This window comes from Triturus cristatus, chromosome 9, assembly GCF_964204655.1.
Source record: "Triturus cristatus chromosome 9, aTriCri1.1, whole genome shotgun sequence".
Lineage (NCBI taxonomy): Eukaryota > Metazoa > Chordata > Amphibia > Caudata > Salamandridae > Triturus > Triturus cristatus.
In genome coordinates this window covers 430,124,119-430,145,047 of record NC_140592.1, presented here as the reverse complement: position 1 = coordinate 430,145,047, position 20,929 = coordinate 430,124,119, and the positions used below count along the sequence as shown (strand labels likewise).

The 20,929-nt window shown below is 45.4% G+C and overlaps 1 protein-coding gene across 1 annotated transcript in view; it reads left to right on the top strand.

Moving 5' to 3' along the window:
- The window catches only part of LOC146798096 (cytochrome P450 2G1-like), a 1,456,444-nt gene that overhangs the window by 1,378,857 nt on the left and 56,658 nt on the right, over positions 1-20,929 (top strand). The window lies entirely within an intron of this gene.

The following is a 20,929-nucleotide window of genomic DNA, read 5'->3' as shown; positions in this document are numbered from 1 at the left end:
GTGTGAAAGACAAGTGTGTAGGTGATTAGAGGACTGCATGCATAGTGGATAGGCGTTTGAAGCAGTCCATGTGCTAAGGAACTGCTCAGTGCATGAGTACTTGGGTACTGACTGAATGATTAGAGTACTGCAAGGAGAGTGCCTGGTTGAATGTATAAGTGTTTGGGTTTTGGCGCAGTGAAAGGATTAGTAAATGGAGGTGAATGGCTCAATAGATGAGTGCAAGGGGAATGACGGGGTGTTTGCTGGAAGTGCATGGATACTGACTGGGGAATTGAAGGTGTGAAAGACAAATGTGTAGGTGGTTAGAGGACTGCATGCAAAGTGGATGGGCGTTTGAGACAGTCCATGTGCTAAGGCCTGGCTCACTGCATGAGTAGTTGGGTACTCACTGAATGATTAGAATACTGCAAGGAGAGTGCCTGGGTGAATTTATAAGTGGTTGGGTTTTGGCGCAGTGAATGGATTAGTATATTATGCTGAATGAGTCACTGGAGGAGTGCAAGGGGAGTGACAGGGTGTTTGCTGGAGGGTATACATACTGACTGGGGAATTGAAGGTGTGAAAGACAAGTGTGCTGGTGGTTAGAAGACTGCATACATAGTGGATAGGGGTTTGAAGCAGTCCATGCGCTAAGGCCTGGGTCACTGGATGAGTACTTGGGTTCTGACTGAATGATTAGAGTATTGCAAGGAGAGTGCCTGGTTGAATTTAAAAGTGGTTGGGTTTTCGCGCAGTGAATGGATTAGTACATGGTGCTGAATGTGTCACTGAAGGAGTACAAGGGGAGTGACAGGGTGTTTGCTAGAAGTGTATGGATACTGACTGTGGAATTAAAGGTGTGGAAGACAAGTGTGTAGGTGGTTACAGGACTGCATGCATAGTGTATAGGCATTTGAGCAGTCCATGTGCTAAGGCCCTGCTCAGTGCATGAGTACTTGGTATTGACTGAATGATTAGACTACTGCAAGCAGAGTGTCTGGGTGAATTGATAAGTGTTTGGGTTTTGGCGCAGTGAATGGATTAGTACATGTTGCTGACTGGGTCACTAGAGGAGTGCAAGGGGACTGACAGGGTGTTTGCTGGAAGTGTATATATACTGACTGGGGAATTGAAGGTGAGAAAGACAAGTGTGTAGGTGGTTAGAGGAGTGCAATCATAGTGGATAGACATTTGAAGCAGTCCATGTGCTAAGGTCTGGCTCATTGCATGAGTACTTGGGTACTGACTGAATGATTAGAGTACTGCAAGGAGAGTTCCTGGGTGAATTTATAAGTGTTTGGGTTTTGGCGCAGTGAATGGATTAGTACATAGTGCTGAATGGGTCACTAGAGGAGTGCAAGGGGAGTGACAGGGTGTTTGCTGGAAGTGTATGGATACTGACTGGGGAATTGAAGGTGTGAAATACAAGTGTGTAGGTGTTTAGAGGACTGCATGCATAGTGGATAGGCATTTGAAGCAGTCCATGTGCTAAGACCTGGCTCACAACATGAGTACTTGGGTACTGACTGAATGATAAGAGTACTGCAAGGAGAGTGCCTGGGTCAATTTATAAGTGTTTGGGTTTTGGCGCTGTGAATGGATTAGTACATGGTACTGAATGGGTCACTAGAGGAGTGCAAGGGGAGTGGCAGGGTATTTGATGGAAGTTTATAGATACTGACTGGGGAATTATAGGTGTGAAAGACAAGTGTGTAGGTGGTTAGAGGACTACATGCATAGTGGATAGGCATTTGAAGCAGTCCATGTGCTAAGGCTTGGCTCAGTGCATGAGTACTTGGGTACTGACTGAATGATTCTGTACTGCAAGGAGAGTGCCTGGGTGAAGATTTAAGTGTTTGCATTTTGGCGCTGTGAATGGATTAGTACATGGTGCTGAATGGGTCACTGGAGAAGTGCAAGGGGAGTGACAGGGTGTTTGCTGGAAGTGTATGGATACTGACTGGGGAATTGAAGGTGTGAAATACAAGTGTGTAGGTGTTTAGAGGACTGCATGCATAGTGGATAGGCATTTGAAGCAGTCCATGTGCTAAGACCTGGCTCACTACATGAGTACTTGGGTACTGACTGAATGATTAGAGTAATGCAAGGAGAGTGCCTGGGTGAATTTATAAGTGTTTGGGTTTTGGCGCAGTAAATGGATTAGTACATGGTGCTGAATGGGTCACTAGAGGAGTGCAAGGGAAGTGACAGCATGTTTGCTGGAAGTGTATATATACTGACTGGGGAATTGAAGAGGAGAAAGACAAATGTGTAGGTGGTTATAGGACTGCATGCATAGTGGATAGACATTTGAAGCAGTCCATGTGCTAAGGCCTGGCTCAGTGCATGAGTACCTGGGTACTGACTGAATGATTAGAGTAATGCAAGGGAGTTCCTCTGTGAATTTATAAATGTTTGGGTTTTGGCGCAGTGAATGGATTAGTACTTGGTGCTGAATGGGTCACTAGAGGAGTACAAGAGGTGTGACAGGGTGTTTCCTGGAAGTGTATGGATACTGACTGGGGAATTGAAGGTGTGAAAGACAATTGTGTAGGTAGTTAGAGGACTGCATGCAAAGTAGATAGGCATTTGAGACAGTCCATGTGCTAAGGCCTGGCTCACTGCATGAGTACTTGGGTACTCACTGAATGATTAGAGTACTGCAAGGAGAGTGCCTGTGTGAATTTAAAAGTGGTTGAGTTTTGGTGCAGTGAATGGATTAGTACATGGTGCTGAATGGGTCACGTTAAGTGCAAGGGGAGTGACAGGGTGTTTGCTGGAGTGTATAGATACTGACTGGGGAATTGAAGGTGTGAAAGACAAGTGTGTTGGTGGTTATAAGACTGCATACATAGTGGATAGGGGTTTGAAGCAGTCCATGCGCTAAAACCTGGGTCACTGGATGAGTACTTGGGTTCTGATTGAATGATTATAATATTGCAAGGAGAGTGCCTGGCTGAATTTAAAAGTGGTTGGGTTTTCGCGCAGTGAATGGATTAGTACATGGTGCTGAATGTGTCACTGGAGGAGTACAAGGGGAGTGACAGGGTGTTTGCTGGAAGTGTAGGGATACTGACTGGGGAATTAAAGGTGTGGAAGACAAGTGTGTAGGTAGTTACAGGACTGCATGCATAGTGGATAGGCATTTGAGCAGTCCATGTGCTAAGGCCCTGCTCAGTGCATGAGTACTTGGGTACTGACTGAATGATTAGAGTACTGCAAGCAGAGTGTCTGGGTGAATTTATAAGTGTTTGGGTTTTGGCGCAGTGAATGGATTAGTACATGGTGCTGAATGGGTCACTAGAGGAGGGCAAGGGGAATGACAGGTTGTTTGCTGGAAGTGTATATATACTGACTGGGGAATTGAAGGTGAGAAAGAGAAGTGTGTAGGTGGTTAGAGGACTGCATGCATAGTGGATAGACATTTGAAGCAGTCTATGTGCTAAGGCCTGGCTCAGTGCATGAGTACCTGGGTACTCACTGAATGATTAGAGTAATGCAAGGAGAGTGCCTGGGTGAATTTATAAGTGTTTGGGTTTCGGCGCAGTGAATGGATTAGTACATTGTGCTGAATGGGTCACTGGGGGAGTGCAAGGGGAGTGACAGGATGTTTGCTGGAGTGTATAGATTCTGACTGGGGAATTGAAGGTGTGAAAGACAAGTGTGTAGGTGATTAGAGGACTCCATGCATAGTGGATAGGTGTTTGAAGCAGTCCATGTGCTAAGGATCTGCTCAGTGCATGAGTACTTGGGTACTGACTGAATGATTAGAGTACTGCAAGGAGAGTTCCTGGGTGAATTTATAAGTGTTTGGGTTTTGTCGCAGTGAATGGATTAGTAAATGGAGGTGAATGGGTCAATAGAGGAGTGCAAGGGGAATGACAGGGTGTTTGATAGAAGTGTATATATACTGACTGGGGAATTGAAGGTGAGAAAGACAAGTGTGTAGGTGGTTAGAGGACTGCATTCATAGTGGATAGACATTTGAAGCAGTCCATGTGCTAAGGTCTGGCTCAGTGCATGAGTACCTGGGTACTGACTGAATGATTAGAGTACTGCAAGGAGAGTGCCTGGGTCAATTGATACGTGTTTGAGTTTTGGCGCAGTGAATGGATTAGTGCATGGTACTGAATGGGTCACTAGAGGAGTGCAAGGGGAGTGGCAGGTTATTTGATGCAAGTTTATAGATACTGACTGGGGAATTATAGGTGTGAAAGACAAGTGTGTAGGTGGTTAGAGGACTGCATGCATAGTGGATAGGCATTTGAAGCAGTCCATATGCGAAGGCCTGGCTCACTGCATGAGTACTTCGGTACTGACTGAATGATTAGAGTACTGCAAGGAGAGTGCCTGGGTGAATTTATAAGTGTTTGGGTTTTGGTGCCGGGAATGGATTAGTGCATGGTGCTGAATCGGTCACTAGAGGAGTGCAAGGGGAGTGAGTCCTAGAGCTAGTGCTATGCTAAAAGACACTTAGAATACAGTTAAAACACCGACATACACTAGGGAACACTTTGCGTTTGGGGTACCCTTGTGATTAGAATGACCTCTGTAAGCCCCTAGTACATAATAGGGCAGGGGGATTAAAACTACCTCTTAAAACGCGTCACAGGGTGCGTTTGCACACTGGTGAAGAGAGGGGGGCTAAACTGACGTGTGCCAACACGCCCTGTGGCAGTTTTAATTTTGGGGATAAAGTCCCATTGAATTCTGTGTGTCCCTTGGGTCCAACTAGCCCATCAGGTATCTCAAGTTAGTGCCACAGAGCTGCGTTTCAAAGAGGTGCAAAAAGTGGCATGGCCTGGACTACCTCTCTGCAACGCAGAGGCGCTTACTGGAAGCACCTGGTGGACTAGTTGGGCCCCATGGGCCCTCTGGATTGAAGGCAAATTATTTCCCCAATTTAAAACGCGCCACAGGGCATGTTTGCACACGCCACCTCAGGCCCCATCCCCTCCCTTCACCACTGTGTAAACATGCCCTGTGGCCGTTTTAATTTGGGAGATTAAGTCCCCTTGAATCCTGAGGGTCCCTAAGGTCCAAGTAGCCCACTAGGTACCTCCAGTAAGCTCCACAGTGCTGCATTGCAGAGAGGTATAAAAAAGGGCATGGCCTGGACCACCACTGTGCAACGCAGTGCAGTGGCGCTTACTGGAAGCACCTGGTGGACTAGTTGGCCCCCAGGGTCCCTCAGGATTGAAGGGGAATTGTTTCACCATCTCAAAACCCACCACAGGCCGTGTTTGCAAACGTCACCTCAGGCCCCATCCCGTCCCTTCACCACTGCGTAAACGCATCCTGTGTCCATTTTAATGTGGGAGATTAAGTCCCCTTGAATCCTGAGTGTCCCTAGGGTCCAAGTAGCCCACTATGTACCTCCAGTAATAACCACAGAGCTGCGTTGCATAGAGGTGTAAAAAGGGGCACGGCCTGGGCCACCTCTCTGAAACACAGCGCAGTAGCACTTACTGGAAGCCCCTGGTGGGCTAGTTAGCCCCCAGGGGCCCTCAGGATTGAAGGGGAATTATTTCCCCCCACAGTGCATGTTTTCACATGTCACCTCAGGCCCCAGCCCCTCCCTTCACCACTGTGTAAACGCGCCCTGTGGCCGTTTTAAGCTGGGAAATAAAGTCCCCTTGAATCCTGAGTGTCCCGTGTGTCCAACTAGCAAACTCGCCCTCTAGGTACCTCCAGTAAGCGCCACAGAGCTGCATTGCAGAGAGGTGTAAAAGGGGCACGGCCTGGGCCACCTCTCTGAAACACAGCACAGTGGTGCTTACTGGAAGCATCTGGTGGGCTAGTTGGCCCCCTGGGGCTCTCAGGATTGAAGGGGACTTAATCTCCCAAATTAAAACACGCCACAGGGCTAGTTTTCACACGTCATCTCAGGCCCCATCCCCTCCCTTCACCACTGTGTAAACGCGCCCTGTGGCCGTTTTAAGTTGGGAGATTAAGTCCCCTTGAATCCTAAGGGTCCCTAGGGTCAAACTAGCCCACTAGGTACCTCCAGTATGTGTCATTGCAGAGAGCTGTAAAAAGGGGCACGGCCTGCACCACCACTCTGCAACGCAGTGCAGTGTCCCTTACTGGAAGCACCTGGTGGGCTAGTTGGCCCCCAGGGTTCCTCTGGATTGAAGGGGAATTAATTCACCAACTTAAAACATGCCACAAGGTGTGTTTGAACATGTCACCTCAGGCCCCGTCCCCTCCTTTCACCACTGTGTAAACGCGCCCTGTGTCCGTTCTAAGTTGGAAAATTAAGTCCCCTTGAATCCTAAGGGTCCCTAGCTCAAACTAGCCCACTAGGTACCTCCAGTAAGCGCCACAGAGCTGCGTTGCAGAGAGGTGTAAACAGGGGCATGGTCTCTGAACACCTGTCTGCAAAGCAGCTCCCTGGTGCATACTGGAGATACCTAGTGGGCTAGTTGGCCCTCTGCGACCCTCAGTATTGAAGGGGAATTAATTCCCCAACTTACAACTCGCCACGGGGCGTGATTGCACAATGGTGAAGGAAGGGGTTGGGGCCTGAGGTGACATGTGTGCAACCACGCCCTGTGGCGCATTTTAAGTTGGGGAATTAATTCCTCTTCAATCCTGACGGTCCCTGGGGACCAACAAGCCCACCAGGTACCTCCAGTATGCGCCAGGGAGCTGGGAGAGAGGTGTTCAGAGGCCACGCCGCTTTTTACAACACTCAGCAACCCAGCTGCGGAAGCCGGCATTGCTTTTCCACATGGGGAGCTGCTAAAATGCAGCTCCCCGTGGGGAAAAGCAATTTGGTTTAAATTTTGAAAGAGAGAGCAGGGAACTTTCAAAATCCAAACCAAGTTTGCTATGGCAGGGTGGGAGCCGCAAGGCTCCTGCCCTGCCATAGCAAACAGCAGTGTCCCAGGGGTAGACACCCCGGGACACTACAGGAGCCGGCCCTGGAGGGTGGCGGTCCCGAGGGCCATGACAAGGCTCCATTACAAAGCCCCGGGGAGTGGTGGTCCCCGGGACTTGGGGGTCCGTAACTGACCCCCTATTTTAAACATTTAGTTCCCCGGGGAGGTGGCGGTCCCTGGGGCATGTGGGGAGGCTCGAGCCCCCCACACAGGTAGTTTATTTATTTTTAAAACAAGCCCCGGGGTGGCGGTCCCCGTGGCTGCAGGGGAGGGGCTGTGAGCCCCCTCGCAAATATGTAAATAAAGCCCCAGAGTTGGTGGTTCCCGGGGCTTGGGGGGCCTTCGAGCCCCCCACCCATTTCATTTTGTGGCCCCGGGGGGTGGCGGTCCCCGGGATTGGGGGGCCCCCTGGGCCCCTCATTACATTATGCATATTGCCCCGGGACTTGGCCCCCCGGGGGCTAATTAACGAAGCGCGGGAGCCCGCACTTCATTTTTTTTTTATCGGCAGGATCCGCGCACCTTCAGCGGATTTTGCCAATTTAAAAAAATAAATAAAATTTGGGGACCCTGAGGGTCAGGGTATCTCTACCCTGCTCCCTTTTTGCATTTTTCTCATTTTTTTCTGCTTTCTTGTGCCTCAGTTCTACCGAGGCACAAGATGGCTGCCAACACTTCCGGGTTTGAAGGGTTGACAGCCAATTAGCATAAAGCTCGTGCTCGGGAGGATCCACCATCCTAGATATATATGTGATTTTACTTTTGATATTCTCAGCAACTACTGAACGGATTTCCACTATTTAACCAAAAGGCATGACTCCGAGCCAAGGGCTACCTTTTTGCTAAATTTGGTGTAATTCCGTTCAGCAGTTCAGGCTGTAGCAGCGACTAAAGTTTCCTATGGAAAATTGCATGGGGAAAACATGTTTTGGGACCCCCTTTTTTCTCGGCCCCCGCTTGACGAATCCCCTGAGACTTTCAGGATAGGAGCAGACCGGGGCTGGCCAAAAGTTTTGGAAATTTCGTGAAGATTCGTCTACCTGCGCCAAAGTTATTAGGAATAGAATGTTGAGGATTTCCAATGGAAAATAGGTCCTAACTATAACCACCTATTTTGGGGACAATCCCCCAAACCTCCTTGTTTTTATTTTACTCCTATACTGCCTTTACCAATACCCACCTCTAATCCCTAGAATGAACTTAACCTCCCTGTTAGACTTGGTATCTTTTGGCGTGTTTACTTTGACTTTTTGCTTTCTGACCTCCCGGTTTTGACTCTGTATTTGATGGTTTAGTGTCTCTGCGCACTTTCTCACTGCTGTGCAGTGTTAAAGTGCAAGTGCTCATGTTGTAAATTGTTGTTATGGATTGGTGTTTCCATGATTGGCTGATTTGATTTACTAGCCAGTCTCTAGTACAGTGCACTGTGTATACCAAGGGCCCGTAAATCAAATGTTGCTAGTGGGCTTGCAGCACTGATTGTGCCACCCACACAAGCAGCTTGTAAATGTAACTCTGGCCTGCCATTGCAGAGCCTGTGTGCAGTTTGGTACTGCCATGTTGATTTGGCAAGTGTACCCACTTGCCAGGCCCGAACCTTGCCTTTTCTTACATATTAGTCACCCCTAATGTAGGCCCAAGGTACTCCTGTGGGCAGGGTGCAGTATATGTGAAAGGTAGGACATGCCCTGGGTTGTGTGGCATGTCCTGATAGTGAATTACTGCCATTGTCGTTTTTCACTATTGCAAGGCTACCTGTTCCCATAGGACAGAATGAATCGGTTGTTTATAACATCTTAAAAATATAACTACCCCTGGGAACAAGGTAGAAAAATAAAGTTTAGTATGCCTGAACATACATAAATATTGTTTCTGCCAGAGATTAACTGAAGATTCTTCACCTTGTTAATTTCCCCAGGTGACAGACTTTATCCAAAACTTTGATAGAAATTGCCTTGTGTGTCCGCAGGTGGTGTCATGCAGCTCTGTGTCAGGTCTACCCATCACAGATGTGATGTCAGGGCCACTACAGGATTGCTACCGCTGTGCCTGACATTATGTTTTTTCAGATCTTCTTCCACACAGTTAGATGCAAAGCTATTGAAATCAAAAGTGCAGTGGGCATATGTTCTAAATGTGGGATCTTCTTGATGAACTATATGAGTCCATTCCACCGAGTAGGAAGGTGGGTGGGTTGATGAGTGATCTAAAGTTATATAGACTACCAAAAAGGCGTTACTGAAGGTAACCTTTTCCCACTGATAGAGGCTTCTAATTGCCAATTCCTCTCCTTGTGAATAGATACCAAAGCAGTACCTCTTCAGGTGGTGGGTCTGTGGAATCATTCGTGCCAGGAGATCCTGCAGGACAGAACAGGAAAAATGCCCATCCCTTTGGACCTAATTCTCCAGTGAGTTTTTCTTTGTGAACCTATGGAGGGACTTCACTGTAGCAGCTTGGCAAAGTCCATGTCTTGCAGACCATACATAAATGCAATAGTAGCAGCCTCAGGTCTGGTAGAATGAGCATGCAAGCCTTATCAATACCTATGTCCTAGATATGCCACAGCAGATGTTTATGCATAGCATAATCCATCTTGAACTGGCCCTCTTATGCACTGCTTTTCCTTTTTTCATGCCAGCGAAGCCAGTGAATTTGGTGCGGAAAAAGATCAGAAATAAACTGATGTCACGTCATAGAGGTGGCGAACTTAGAGTAGCCAATCACTTCCCGCACAAACAAACATAATGCAGAGCCACACAACACCACCTACTGATGCACAAGTGAATTGCCACCAAAGTTTCCAGATCAAGTCTGGCACCTGGGGTAATTCACAAGGTATTTAAAGTTAGATAGAGTCTCTACCAGAAAAGGTGTTACAGAAGGTAAATAACCTGTTCATCTTTGACCATTATAACAAAGGATGCCTGTCATACTTGTCAATCAGAAACATGAATTTCTCTGACTACATTGTTTTAGTTTGTTGCTAACCTGCTTTTATTTAACTGCAAAATCTTTAAAAAAAGAATTTAAAATTAAATAGGTCCAAATCACTTATTCATATATCATGGGACTGAAACAATGCAAAAATGATTATCTGTTGCCTACAAATCTTACAACATGAGTGGGATTTGCTCTCTATATCACTACTATATGTATGGGGTATTTCTATAGCACAACCCTAGACATAACGCAACAGAGCGCCTTACAGGGTCATTGAAAAACTAGAAAGAAATCTCATCTAGCAGGGGTAATTTAATCAATCCCACGTTAAATTGCTGGTATGTAGGTGCTCCAAAGGTTGAAAATATCTCAACTCAAAATGTACTGGTCTAGTGTTGGTTCCCCTCTTTTCTTTGCTGTGCAATGCTCTCACCTTTCGTCGTTTGATAACATATGGTATCTTTCTCTCGATAGGGTATTAATTCGCTGAGCTCCAATACAGTGATGGGCTTCTTTTTTGCTAAGATTGATGCCAGAATAAAACATCTGTGAACTACTTTTTTTTGTTATGGTTTCGGGAACAGGCCTAGCAAACAATCCTCAGAGGTCCCCGTCCTTTACCAGCAAGTTACTTCTCTAAGGATTCAGTGACCTCCATCCAATTAAAAAGTAATATTGTGACAGTTCCAGACCATATGATCTAATTTTGCACCAGTGTAATAATCATATCGAGGGCAATTTATTGCATCAGTACCAGTATTCAAACTTATTTTCTAGGGTTTCATGTAGATGTTATCAAAATAATTGATCTGAGTGCACTTCAGCCTTGCATTCCTGGATATTTTGGATGCACATAATACCTTCATCCATTGTCCGTCTTTTCATTCTCTGCCAATGATGTTCATACACTATCCAATTTTGCACTAATATTGCATATGTTACATTTGGTCATGTTCAATCGCACGTCATAAAACGTAGGGCCTGATCTAGACCTTGGCAGACAGTTTACTCAGTCACAACGGTGCCGGATTTCCTGTCCGGCAAAATATAAATCCCATTATATCCTGTGGGATTTATATTTGGGCAGATGGGATATCCATTACCATTGTGGCAGAGTAACCTGTTCACACTTTTTCAATTGGAGAGGAGCACTCCCTTGTAATCTAATTGTACACTATTAAAACTCAATTCTTTTTAGTGTGCCTCAGTGGTGGGCATACTGTCCTATTATGCCTTAATTCTACTAAGTCAAGTTCAAGTACTACTACTTGACCTCTGCGCACTGTTTCTGGCGTGCCTATCCCAACATGTATTCACTATTCAATTTTCTAAATACATTTATTCAAATATAACACTTTGAAATTATACTGTATACAAAAAAGTTTTTGTCATAAAACCATTGCTCTATAACATAAGTTTATTCTGTTATAGTCACAGAAATCACATTCTTAACATGTAATAATATGTAACAGACATTCCAATGTATACTTGAAACTAATTCTTGGTCGTGCCCAATGCATTTCGGGCCCTTCTTCGGGGGCTGTATCTGGAGAATAACATAAATGCAGGTTTGTCACAATTACATTCAATGAGCAGGGAAAATGTCTATATACACAGAGATTTCTAACCAATATGACATTGCCCATAATTCTGACAATAACAGAAACTGATCTCAAAACACGTGTAGTTGTAAAAAAAAAAACCTGAAAAAAGTGAAAAGATAGATAAGAGAATCCCGATCTTGTGGGTAAGGGAACAAACGAAATAGCGCCGTCCAAAAGCCACCTTTTCCTGTGCCTATCACACTCAATTAAGAAACCATCATGATGCATCTTAAAACACACATGCGACATGTAAAATACCTTATTCCTAAATCGACTTTATGGAATTCTGAGGCATGAAACAAAAACAGACAATCTAGAGTCCATATAATGGCACCAAAGTCTCGTAAATTGTAATGCAGTTCTCTAATACATAGAGACTAACCTGTCACTGTCTGCAGGTTGCGTGAACGTGCGTAAAATGTAAAGATCAATGAGAGCCATGAACCTGTAACAACATCACATGGCAACTTAGTTACTCCCACGGGTATTGTACACCTCAAACTTATACCATCAAGGATCCCTACGGGATCTGTGAAGCTCACCTCTCCGTGATTTTCCCGAGGTCTTTTACGTGCGTAAAATGTGGATATCAATGGGAACCATAGACCTGAAACGACATCACACAGCAACTCAATTACTCCCACTGGTGTTGTACGATGCCTCCAGTCATCCCTATGAACTCTATGAAGCTCACCTTTCCTCAGAATTCCCATAATCTTTTACGTACACGCCAACTCCTTCACAAGTCTTGGTATTTCTTCCTACACCTAACGGGCCAAATATACAAATGCGGATGTGAATCACGTGCTTACTGCTCGAACTCGACAATGGACTGGCCTCTTTTTCACTATATTCTAATGCAGCTACCATGGGCGTCATCTTAAGAGGAGGATGCTGTAGTTGATGAACTACATATTATACACCTCCTTATATTCAAAGTCTGATCCGATCCATAATGAGCTAACTCAGTTCCTGACTCGCCTCCACGCTACAATACTACTGCGCAAAACTTGAACCACCCACGCTGTGAGGGGAACGGCCGTCTTATACCCTCTGCACACAACCTCACCTTGCTTTCTTCCTCGCCATCGCCGTGAGGGGAACGCCAGGTCAATCTCCAGCCACACTGCCGTGAGGGGAACAGCCAGGCTAAAGAACTTCATCTACCAGGGGGCAGTGCCTGGTGCCAGCGGAGGGCATCTTCAGAGGGCGCCAGAGGCCCTTAAAGGCAGTGAGGCCCTCCTGCAGCCCTGGATGTGCAAAACTTGAACCACCCACGCTGTTAGGGGAACGGCTGTCTTATACGCTCTACACACAACCTCACCTTGCTTTCATCCTCGCCAACGCCGTGAGGGGAAAGGCAGGTCAATCTCCAGCCACACTGCCGTGAGGGGAACGGCCAGGCTAATGAACTTCATCTCCCAGGGGGCAGTGCGTGGCGCCAGCGGAGGTCGTCTTTAGAGGGTGCTAGAGGCCCACAAAGGAAGTGAGGCCCTCTTGCAGCGCGGGACACGCAAAACTTGAACAACCCATGCCGTGAGGGGAACGGCCGTCTTATACCCTCTGTACACAGCCTCACCTTGCTTTCTTCCTTGCCATTGCTGTGAGGGGAACAGCAGGTCATTCTCCAGCCACACTGCCGTGAGGGGAACAGCCAGGCTAAAGAAGTTCATCTCCCAGGGGACAGTGCGCAGCGCCAGCGGAGGGCGTCTTCAGGGGCGCCAGAGGCCCTTAAAGGCAGTGAGGCCCTCCCGCAGCACGGCACGAATGTGGGCGTGCTCGGGCACTGCCCGGGCAAAGCCTGGGCCAGGGGCGGGCCCACCCATGCCCGTCAGAGCCCATAAGAGACTGGGCTGGGCCATCCCTCCAACGTGCATCAATGGGTAAGCGCAAACAGCTGGGTTATCAAGATCAGGGGGGATTAAAAGCTAAAATCCCTACAAAATCACCTTCTATAATTTCATATTTGACTTCAGCTGTGGGTGTCTTGAACAAAGAGATAGCCAACGTGGAGAAGGAATTGGGTCTGGGAGCAAGTGAAGATTCTGGCAAGGTGAATAATACTAGGGTAATGGTGTCACCTACCCCGTACCTTTGGAACCAATGGTACTGATTAGTGGCCTAATAGCGAGGAGCGAAGTCCTGTCCCCTGATACTGTAGCCCCAGATGATGTGGACATAAGATTGGTGGCTTCTACACTGGTAGAGGGGAGGTCTCAAAGGGTGTCTATTGAGGGCCCATCGGGGTCAACCGTCCTAATAGAAAAGCAACCAAGCGGCACAAGGGACCCAAAAACAGTACCTCTAAGATGGTATCGGGGGTTGATGAGAATATTCAACTGACATTGCGGACTCTTATTGAGAATATATTCAGTACTCAATTTGAATCCATACTGACTTCCATCGCTAAAGACGTTATCAACACCATGAATTCCTGTGTGGCTGACCTAAAGAAAAAATGTGTGCGTCTAGATACTTTCATGGACTCATGTTTGAGGGACAAAATGTGCCTTCCGGAAGCTACTATGAACCCAGGCCCACAACCTATAGCCTCAGAAGCAACCAGGACCACTATGCGTGGGAAAAATCAAGGATCTTATTTGTTGCCACTTCCGGGGGGGGGGGAGTAAAGTTGAATTTGTGTGGCAGTTGTGAAGACTCCCGTGCTTTGAATTTAGGGGCAGTAAAAGTATCTAACACTGACTCTTGTTCTGATACCTCGCAACTAAGGGAACCATCTGCAGTATCTAGGGCGAACCTTACCCATCATAAGAACCATAAAATCCCTAGTGATGGCAGAATTCATCTCCCCCCAGAAGCTACCCCTTTGGTTGCGTTTCTTGTTGGGGTCCCTCCTCTAAATGTTTCTGATAATGAATCAACAGAGGGTTTATTGCATAAATCAAAATATTGGTGTGACAATTATTGTTCGGGTCAACCCAAAATCTCTAACCACGTCATAATGGCTAGACGGGTGTCCTGGATGGGTAACCAACCCAAACAAGTTCCTGGCGACTGTATAATAATCAATTTTAATAAACGGGATACAGACAACAGGCTGTTTTGGGATGCTACTGATGTACATGGAGGAGGCATAAGGACTCTCCCGTTGGGTTACTTCTACCCACCAGTAAGCGCAAATTGCGCCCCTGTAAGGATAAGTGCTAAAAGCTCTCATCATTCTTTGCTCTGTCGGTCGTGTAATACAAGTTTTGTTCCCGGCCTCGTAAGTCTAGGTGGAGGGGAAGATACTGTGTAAAACGTCAGGATTATTGTTAATGCCTAATGAAGAAGGCCTACCACTTTCAAACAGATTTTCCCCACTTAGCCGGCTGGATACGAATGACTGACTAGAGGAGTAAGAAGATTATTTACCAGCATTAAGTTCTAATAATTCTGTTGGTGGTAATATTGGGGCAGAGGTCTGTTCATCTGTTCCAAGTCCCAATATTCTGGTTAAGACTGATACTGGGAGTGAACACTCCACGAATTGTAGAATTATGAGCTGGAATATTGCGGACTTAAGAGCTAAAAGAGATGACCCAAATTGGTTACATTTTATTAAAACATATGATATAATCGCTCTCCAGGAGACTTGGGACAGGGGGGATAACTTTTGGGTGGATTGTTTTAGTTCTTATTTCTTACCTGCCTTCTCAGCCCCAGCGGGTAGAGCAAAGGGTGGCCTTATGTTCCTTTTTCCTCTGAAATTAATGGGGTATACAAAAAGGATTGAGATGGACTCTCTCAATTGTCTGATATTAGAAGTAAGCAAATTAAATTGCCCAAAGTTACTATTTGGGAACTTTTGTAACTCTGGGGAGAGTGATTATATGAACCAACACCTGAATAATTTGAAATTCTTTTAAAAAGATTATAGGACAAAGCAATCCACATCTTATCATGTATTACTTATGGGTGATTTTAATATTCATTTATGTGACTTGCATTGTCTAATTGATGATTTGCATGGTTATAATGATGCGACGATCCCCCACTTTGAACATTCAGCACGGGGAAAGGGCTTAGAGTATCTCTTGACTGAAGCCGACCTTTTTGAACCCGGTTTTGCTAATAATCATGATTGGTGCCCTACGTTTAAATCTAAGGTTAGAGATACCATCATTGATTATATTTTTCTGTCTCCCATGCTACTAGATAAGGTAGTGTTCTATAATGGCCGGGAATCACCTTTTAGCGATCATAACCCTGTTATTTTAGAATTGGACAAAAGTTGTGGCTTAATGGGCAAAGGAGGTAAGAACCTGGTTCCTAGCAGTACGGAAACATGTGATCAGGGGAGGAGGCTTAGATGGTCCAAAGTTATGCCTGATGCTTTTTTTATGGACTTGTGCGAGAAAAGTATAGGGAATATAACAATTTGCACTGATTCCTTTAGTACTAGGGATGCGGTCCTTAGAGCCTTCGAGGGTATCTGTAGACAGATAGCACGTGATTTACCTTTAAGACTAAACCAAGAATCACCTATGGTCTAAGATGGTTTGATGATAATTGTTCTCGTGCCCACCTCTCCCTAGTCTTAGCCTCGAAAAAATTACCTCATGATAGGGCTCTAATTGCTAGACTGCGGAAGCAGTATAAGGTAGCATTGCTTAGCCGGAAAGCCGAGATCAAGGCAGAGGCGTGGGATGCGTTACTATCCGTTGAGGTGCTAATGGATAGCTCAAGATTTTAGGCAGTCATTAATACCCCTTTTTTTGTGGTGAGGATAACGAGGTAGCCGCCACTGTAACGTGCCCGGAGGCGCTTAAATTCGAGCGCGTCTCCCGCTTCGCGGGAACCGCTACCTGCTGGTCTTGGTGTGCTGGAGGGAGACTACCGCTCCCATACTGCCCTGAGCTGCCCCTGACGCCGCCGCCACTGCAACGCGCGCGGAGGCGCTTAAATTCGAGCGCAGCTCCCGCTTCGCGGGAACCGCTACCTGCTGGTCTTGGTGTGCTGGAGGGAGACTACCTCTGCCATACTGCCCTGAGCTGCCCCTGACGCCGCCGCCACTGCAACGCGCCCGGAGGTGCTTAAATTTGAGCGTGGATTCCGCTTCGCGGTACGCGCGCGGGTGCCCGTCCGAGACCGGGCGAGGCTGGGCTGGGCCACCCCCCCTTACCATTTAATCCCGGAACTGACTGAGGTACCCAACTTAAACACCAGAAGCTAATGGGTTTTTTTTTTTTCTTTCTGTTAAGACTTGCTCCATGACATTTCACCTTGTACCCTGAGTTGTGGGGAACTCCCTAGTGGAGGTGTACACTGTTAATCCATAATCCATAATCTCGGTGTTCAAAATGGGGAAAAGGAAACTACACTGTGCCAAGTCCGACAAATCTTCTAGCAATACTAAGGATGTGAAAATTACTCTGTTAAATTACCTTACGGGTGCTGTAGGCATGATAGAAAAACAGATTTCGTCAATCGAGGAGTCATTTAGTGTAGAAGTGCAGGGATTAGTAGGGAATGGCCGGGAAAAGAACACATTATGTAAGGGGTTTGTGGAGAGCTGCTTAACAGAAACCTCTGGTACAATGCTAAATGGAAATGGTTGTATCCAAATAATAAACAGTGTTATCGAGGAAGTCTCAGTCAGTGACAGGGATTCTGACCCCTTACCCCCCCCCCAAAAGGCAATGTAATTCGAAGCTACAAAAACCTTCTACTACTGTCCAGGTAGATCCCCATATGGCCATGATTGACAACAGCCTTACCAAGAGTTCCTTGACTAAAAAACAGGGGAAAACATTTTATACACAGAAACGCAAGGACAAACTCACTACCTCAGGTATAATAGCTAGAAATAGTTCACAATTACTAGGTGACAGTACGAAACTAGAAACTTTACTTCTAGATTTAACAAGTTATGCTAAATCATATATGGGCACCCTGGAAGATAGACGAAGTCAAATTGAAAAAGGTCTAGAGAAGATTACGATAAATCAGAATCTAATCATATCTAGTAAGAACCCTTCTAGTCAGTGAACTCCCAGTTACTCAGCCACCTTAACTGGCTGCCAAAGTCAAAATTTATTTAATAAACCCCTAGTAAATGTAAAAGTTAGTAATCCTGTGGATAGTGATGACTCACAGAAGAAAAGTGCGGTAGGTATAGATAAAAGGATTATAAGTAACAATGGAGACCTACGCATAGCAGAGAAGAGAACCTCAGTAAGTCGACAGGGGGGCATAGTATCTAATGACTTACAACCCGGTTCAAGCCCATTTCCGCTTTTGCCTCAAGTAAGCCCACGTCAGGTACATAATCTTGATCTTCCGCCAGCAGCGGCTCCATATACGCTAATACTGGCAAATGTTCCTGTTCTTAAACTAGGAGAAATTGAATCATGGGATACATTGAGAAATAAAACTATCCACTGCTTGGGGAAGAGAGTGGGACTAACTGCTGAAATGTTTGGGGCATTTAAAATGGTGAGGCGGGTTCCCTGGGTAGGTAAAAGTCATAAAGCCGTTAGTGGTGATTGTATTGTTCTCTCCCTTGGATTACCCACCTTGGTTAGGGAAGTGTTGAACAGAGTAAGGGAAGTGGATACTTCAGGAGTAGGTATAAATATCTTCCCACTGGGATTTTTTTATCGACCCAGTTGGCCCAAGAATCGATCGGAATCTAACTGCAGATCACTGTTAAACTACCAAGGGAATTATAATCTGGAGATGTCTAATAGATTCGAAATTTTGCAAACACTAGATGAGAATGATTGACTGGTAGCTAAGGAAGGCCGGAGGCCTAGTTATAATGAGAATGATAACCTGAAGGATTGTGAACCTGATAGACTTAATATGGACATAAGCTTGAAGTCCGGCAGGACGGAATGTACGATCACAAAGGAAAAGGACGTTAACCCAAGATCTAGCTTTAGTGGTCCATTAACGTCTGCCCACCCCAATGTATTAAACAGTGGTGAGGGTATGGGGTCGGTATTGACATGTCAGACTGAATCTGTCACAGAAGAAATTTGTACTAATGAATTAAAAATCCAGAAGGTTATTAGTGTGCTATTTTGGAATGTGGCAGGCCTCTGGAGTAAAGAGAATAACCAAGTTTGGCTTGAATTTGTTGACCGTTTTGACATCTTTTGTCTTCAAGAAACTTGGCTAACTGAGGAACTTCATATTGAGGGGTATAGGACATTTCATACGCCAGCTATTCAATCTAATCATGGTAGGCATAAGGGGGGACTTTGTATCTACATTTCGAATCTTTTGGAGGTGCACAAAATCTCCATAATAAAAACGACTAATTATTATCAGATAGGTTTGATTCATGTCGCCTCGAATTGCCTTTTAATCCTGATACATTTTTACAATAATATAGAGAAGGGTCTTTTGGGGGACACTTTGAGTCAGCTTAGTGACGATATTGGAAAATTAAGAGCTCCTAAAGATACAGACATGATCACGATTTGGGGAGGTGATTTTAATACCAATCTATGCTCCAAAGCAGAGTTAGGGGCATGTGGTTAAACAATTGAGGATGATGATCCATTAATACGTTTTGAACATACGGAGCGTGGAGAAAAATGTTATGAACTTTTGTTTGCTCATGATTTCGGCTTTGCAAACCGACTGTGTTCCCCTAGTGTGGAGTTTGATTACACCTTCGTAGGTAGAGGCTGTAGATCTACTATCGATTTTATCATCGTCCCAAACTGTTATGCAAATTGGTTAGCTAATTTTAAAATACACCTAAACGCCTTGAGTGACCATCTGCCTCTAAGCATTGATTTAGTACTGCCAGATGCACAGATTAGGCGACTAAGCAACAATCTGGTTGGGACACAGGGTATCCATCTAGCTACTCAAAATGGATACACCTTACGCCGGGAGAGCTGTAACCAGGTCGAGCTAAATAAGCAAATTATCTCTAAGGCCTACGATTTAATTCTAGCCTGCCTGAAGGAAGATTCCTCGCATGATACCATCTTGAATACCTTTACCCAGATCACCTTAATTGTTCAAAATATGCTTAAAATTGAACGCAGGTGTAACCAAGAACGAAAAAATGGGTGGTTCGATCCAAATTCTACTAAGTCGTACTCACGCTTAAAAGATGCTTTACATAGGACTGTGAGAGACTTAGACGAAATTAAGGAGTGTAGAAAGTTGTATAATGAGGCACGTAAAACTCGCAAGAAGGAGCCGAAGAATCTAGCTTGGGTGGCACTTCGCGATGCTTCACTATGTAAGGATTGTTCCATGTTCTGGCGGGCAATAAACGCACCTTTTTTTAAATCTATGGACGTTGCAACAATAGCGGTTGCAATAGATGAAAGAACATGGATAGACTTTTTCTCTAAGGTTTATAGCATTATGGGACAGGAGGAGCCCAATCCTGGTTCTACAGCTCCCTTGCCAGAAAACCTGAATACTTTTTTGCCCATTGAACGACAAATTTCCCTTGATGAAGTGACCGAGGCATTAAACGCAAGCAGAGGTGGTAAGGCTCCTGGGCCTGACGGGCTCTCGATTGACTTATTTAAGTCTATTCCATCACTTTGGATACCCTTGATAACTAGGATTTTGCAAGCAAGTTGCGCAAGGGGCTTTTTAAAAACATGGTCAGAGTCAGTAATTGTTCCAATTTTTAAAAAAGGAGACCGTGAAAATCCGGCTTGTTATCGCCCAATTTCACTTCTCGATACCCTCATGAAGGTTATGGGAAGAGTAGTACTGACTAAACTACAATCTTGGGCTGCCGAAAATATTATAATTAGTGATGTGCCATACGGTTTTCAACAAGGGCTGGGGACAATGGAACAAGTTTTAAATTTAAACATCTTAATTGGGAAGTATACTCAGGCTAAGGGCGGTAAGCTCTATGTGGCATTTGTTGATCTAACCGCCGCATTTGACTGTGTGGAACATAATACATTGTGGAGTATTTTAACAAATCTTAAGGTGGACCTGGTTTTGCTCCAGTTTTTAAAAGAATTATATTCAGGGGCTACCGCTAAGGTACGCTTCAGGTCCAATGGAGAATGTACCGCTCCATTCACTGTGGATAGGGAAGTGAGACAAGGCTGTGTACTTGCGCCGTTCCTTTTTACCTTATATACTAATGCTCTTGAGTTAGATCTTGAAGGAGCGGCGCAGGACCCCCCGTATGTTAGTAAAAGGCCAATAGTCTCCCTCCTTTATGCAAACGATGCGGTACTTATGGCCCGCACGCAACTGGGCCTGCGTAAGGCACTCATTTTATATACATGTTTTATGGACAGGCTAGGTCTGAAATTAAATGCGAAAAAAACTTTTATCATGACCTGTGGGAGAGGGAGAAGTAAATGTAATAGCCTCCAAATGAGGGACATAAGGGTAGCTTCTACCAACACTTTTTCTTACCTGGGCGTTATATTTGCAAACACAGGATCTTGGGGCCCAGCGGTAAAAAATAGGAGCTTATTATTTATGAAGTCAACTGCGGCCCTTGTTAATTTTACTAAGAAAATGGGAAAAAGGCCCCCTGAAATCCTTCTTAAAATTTTTCAAGCT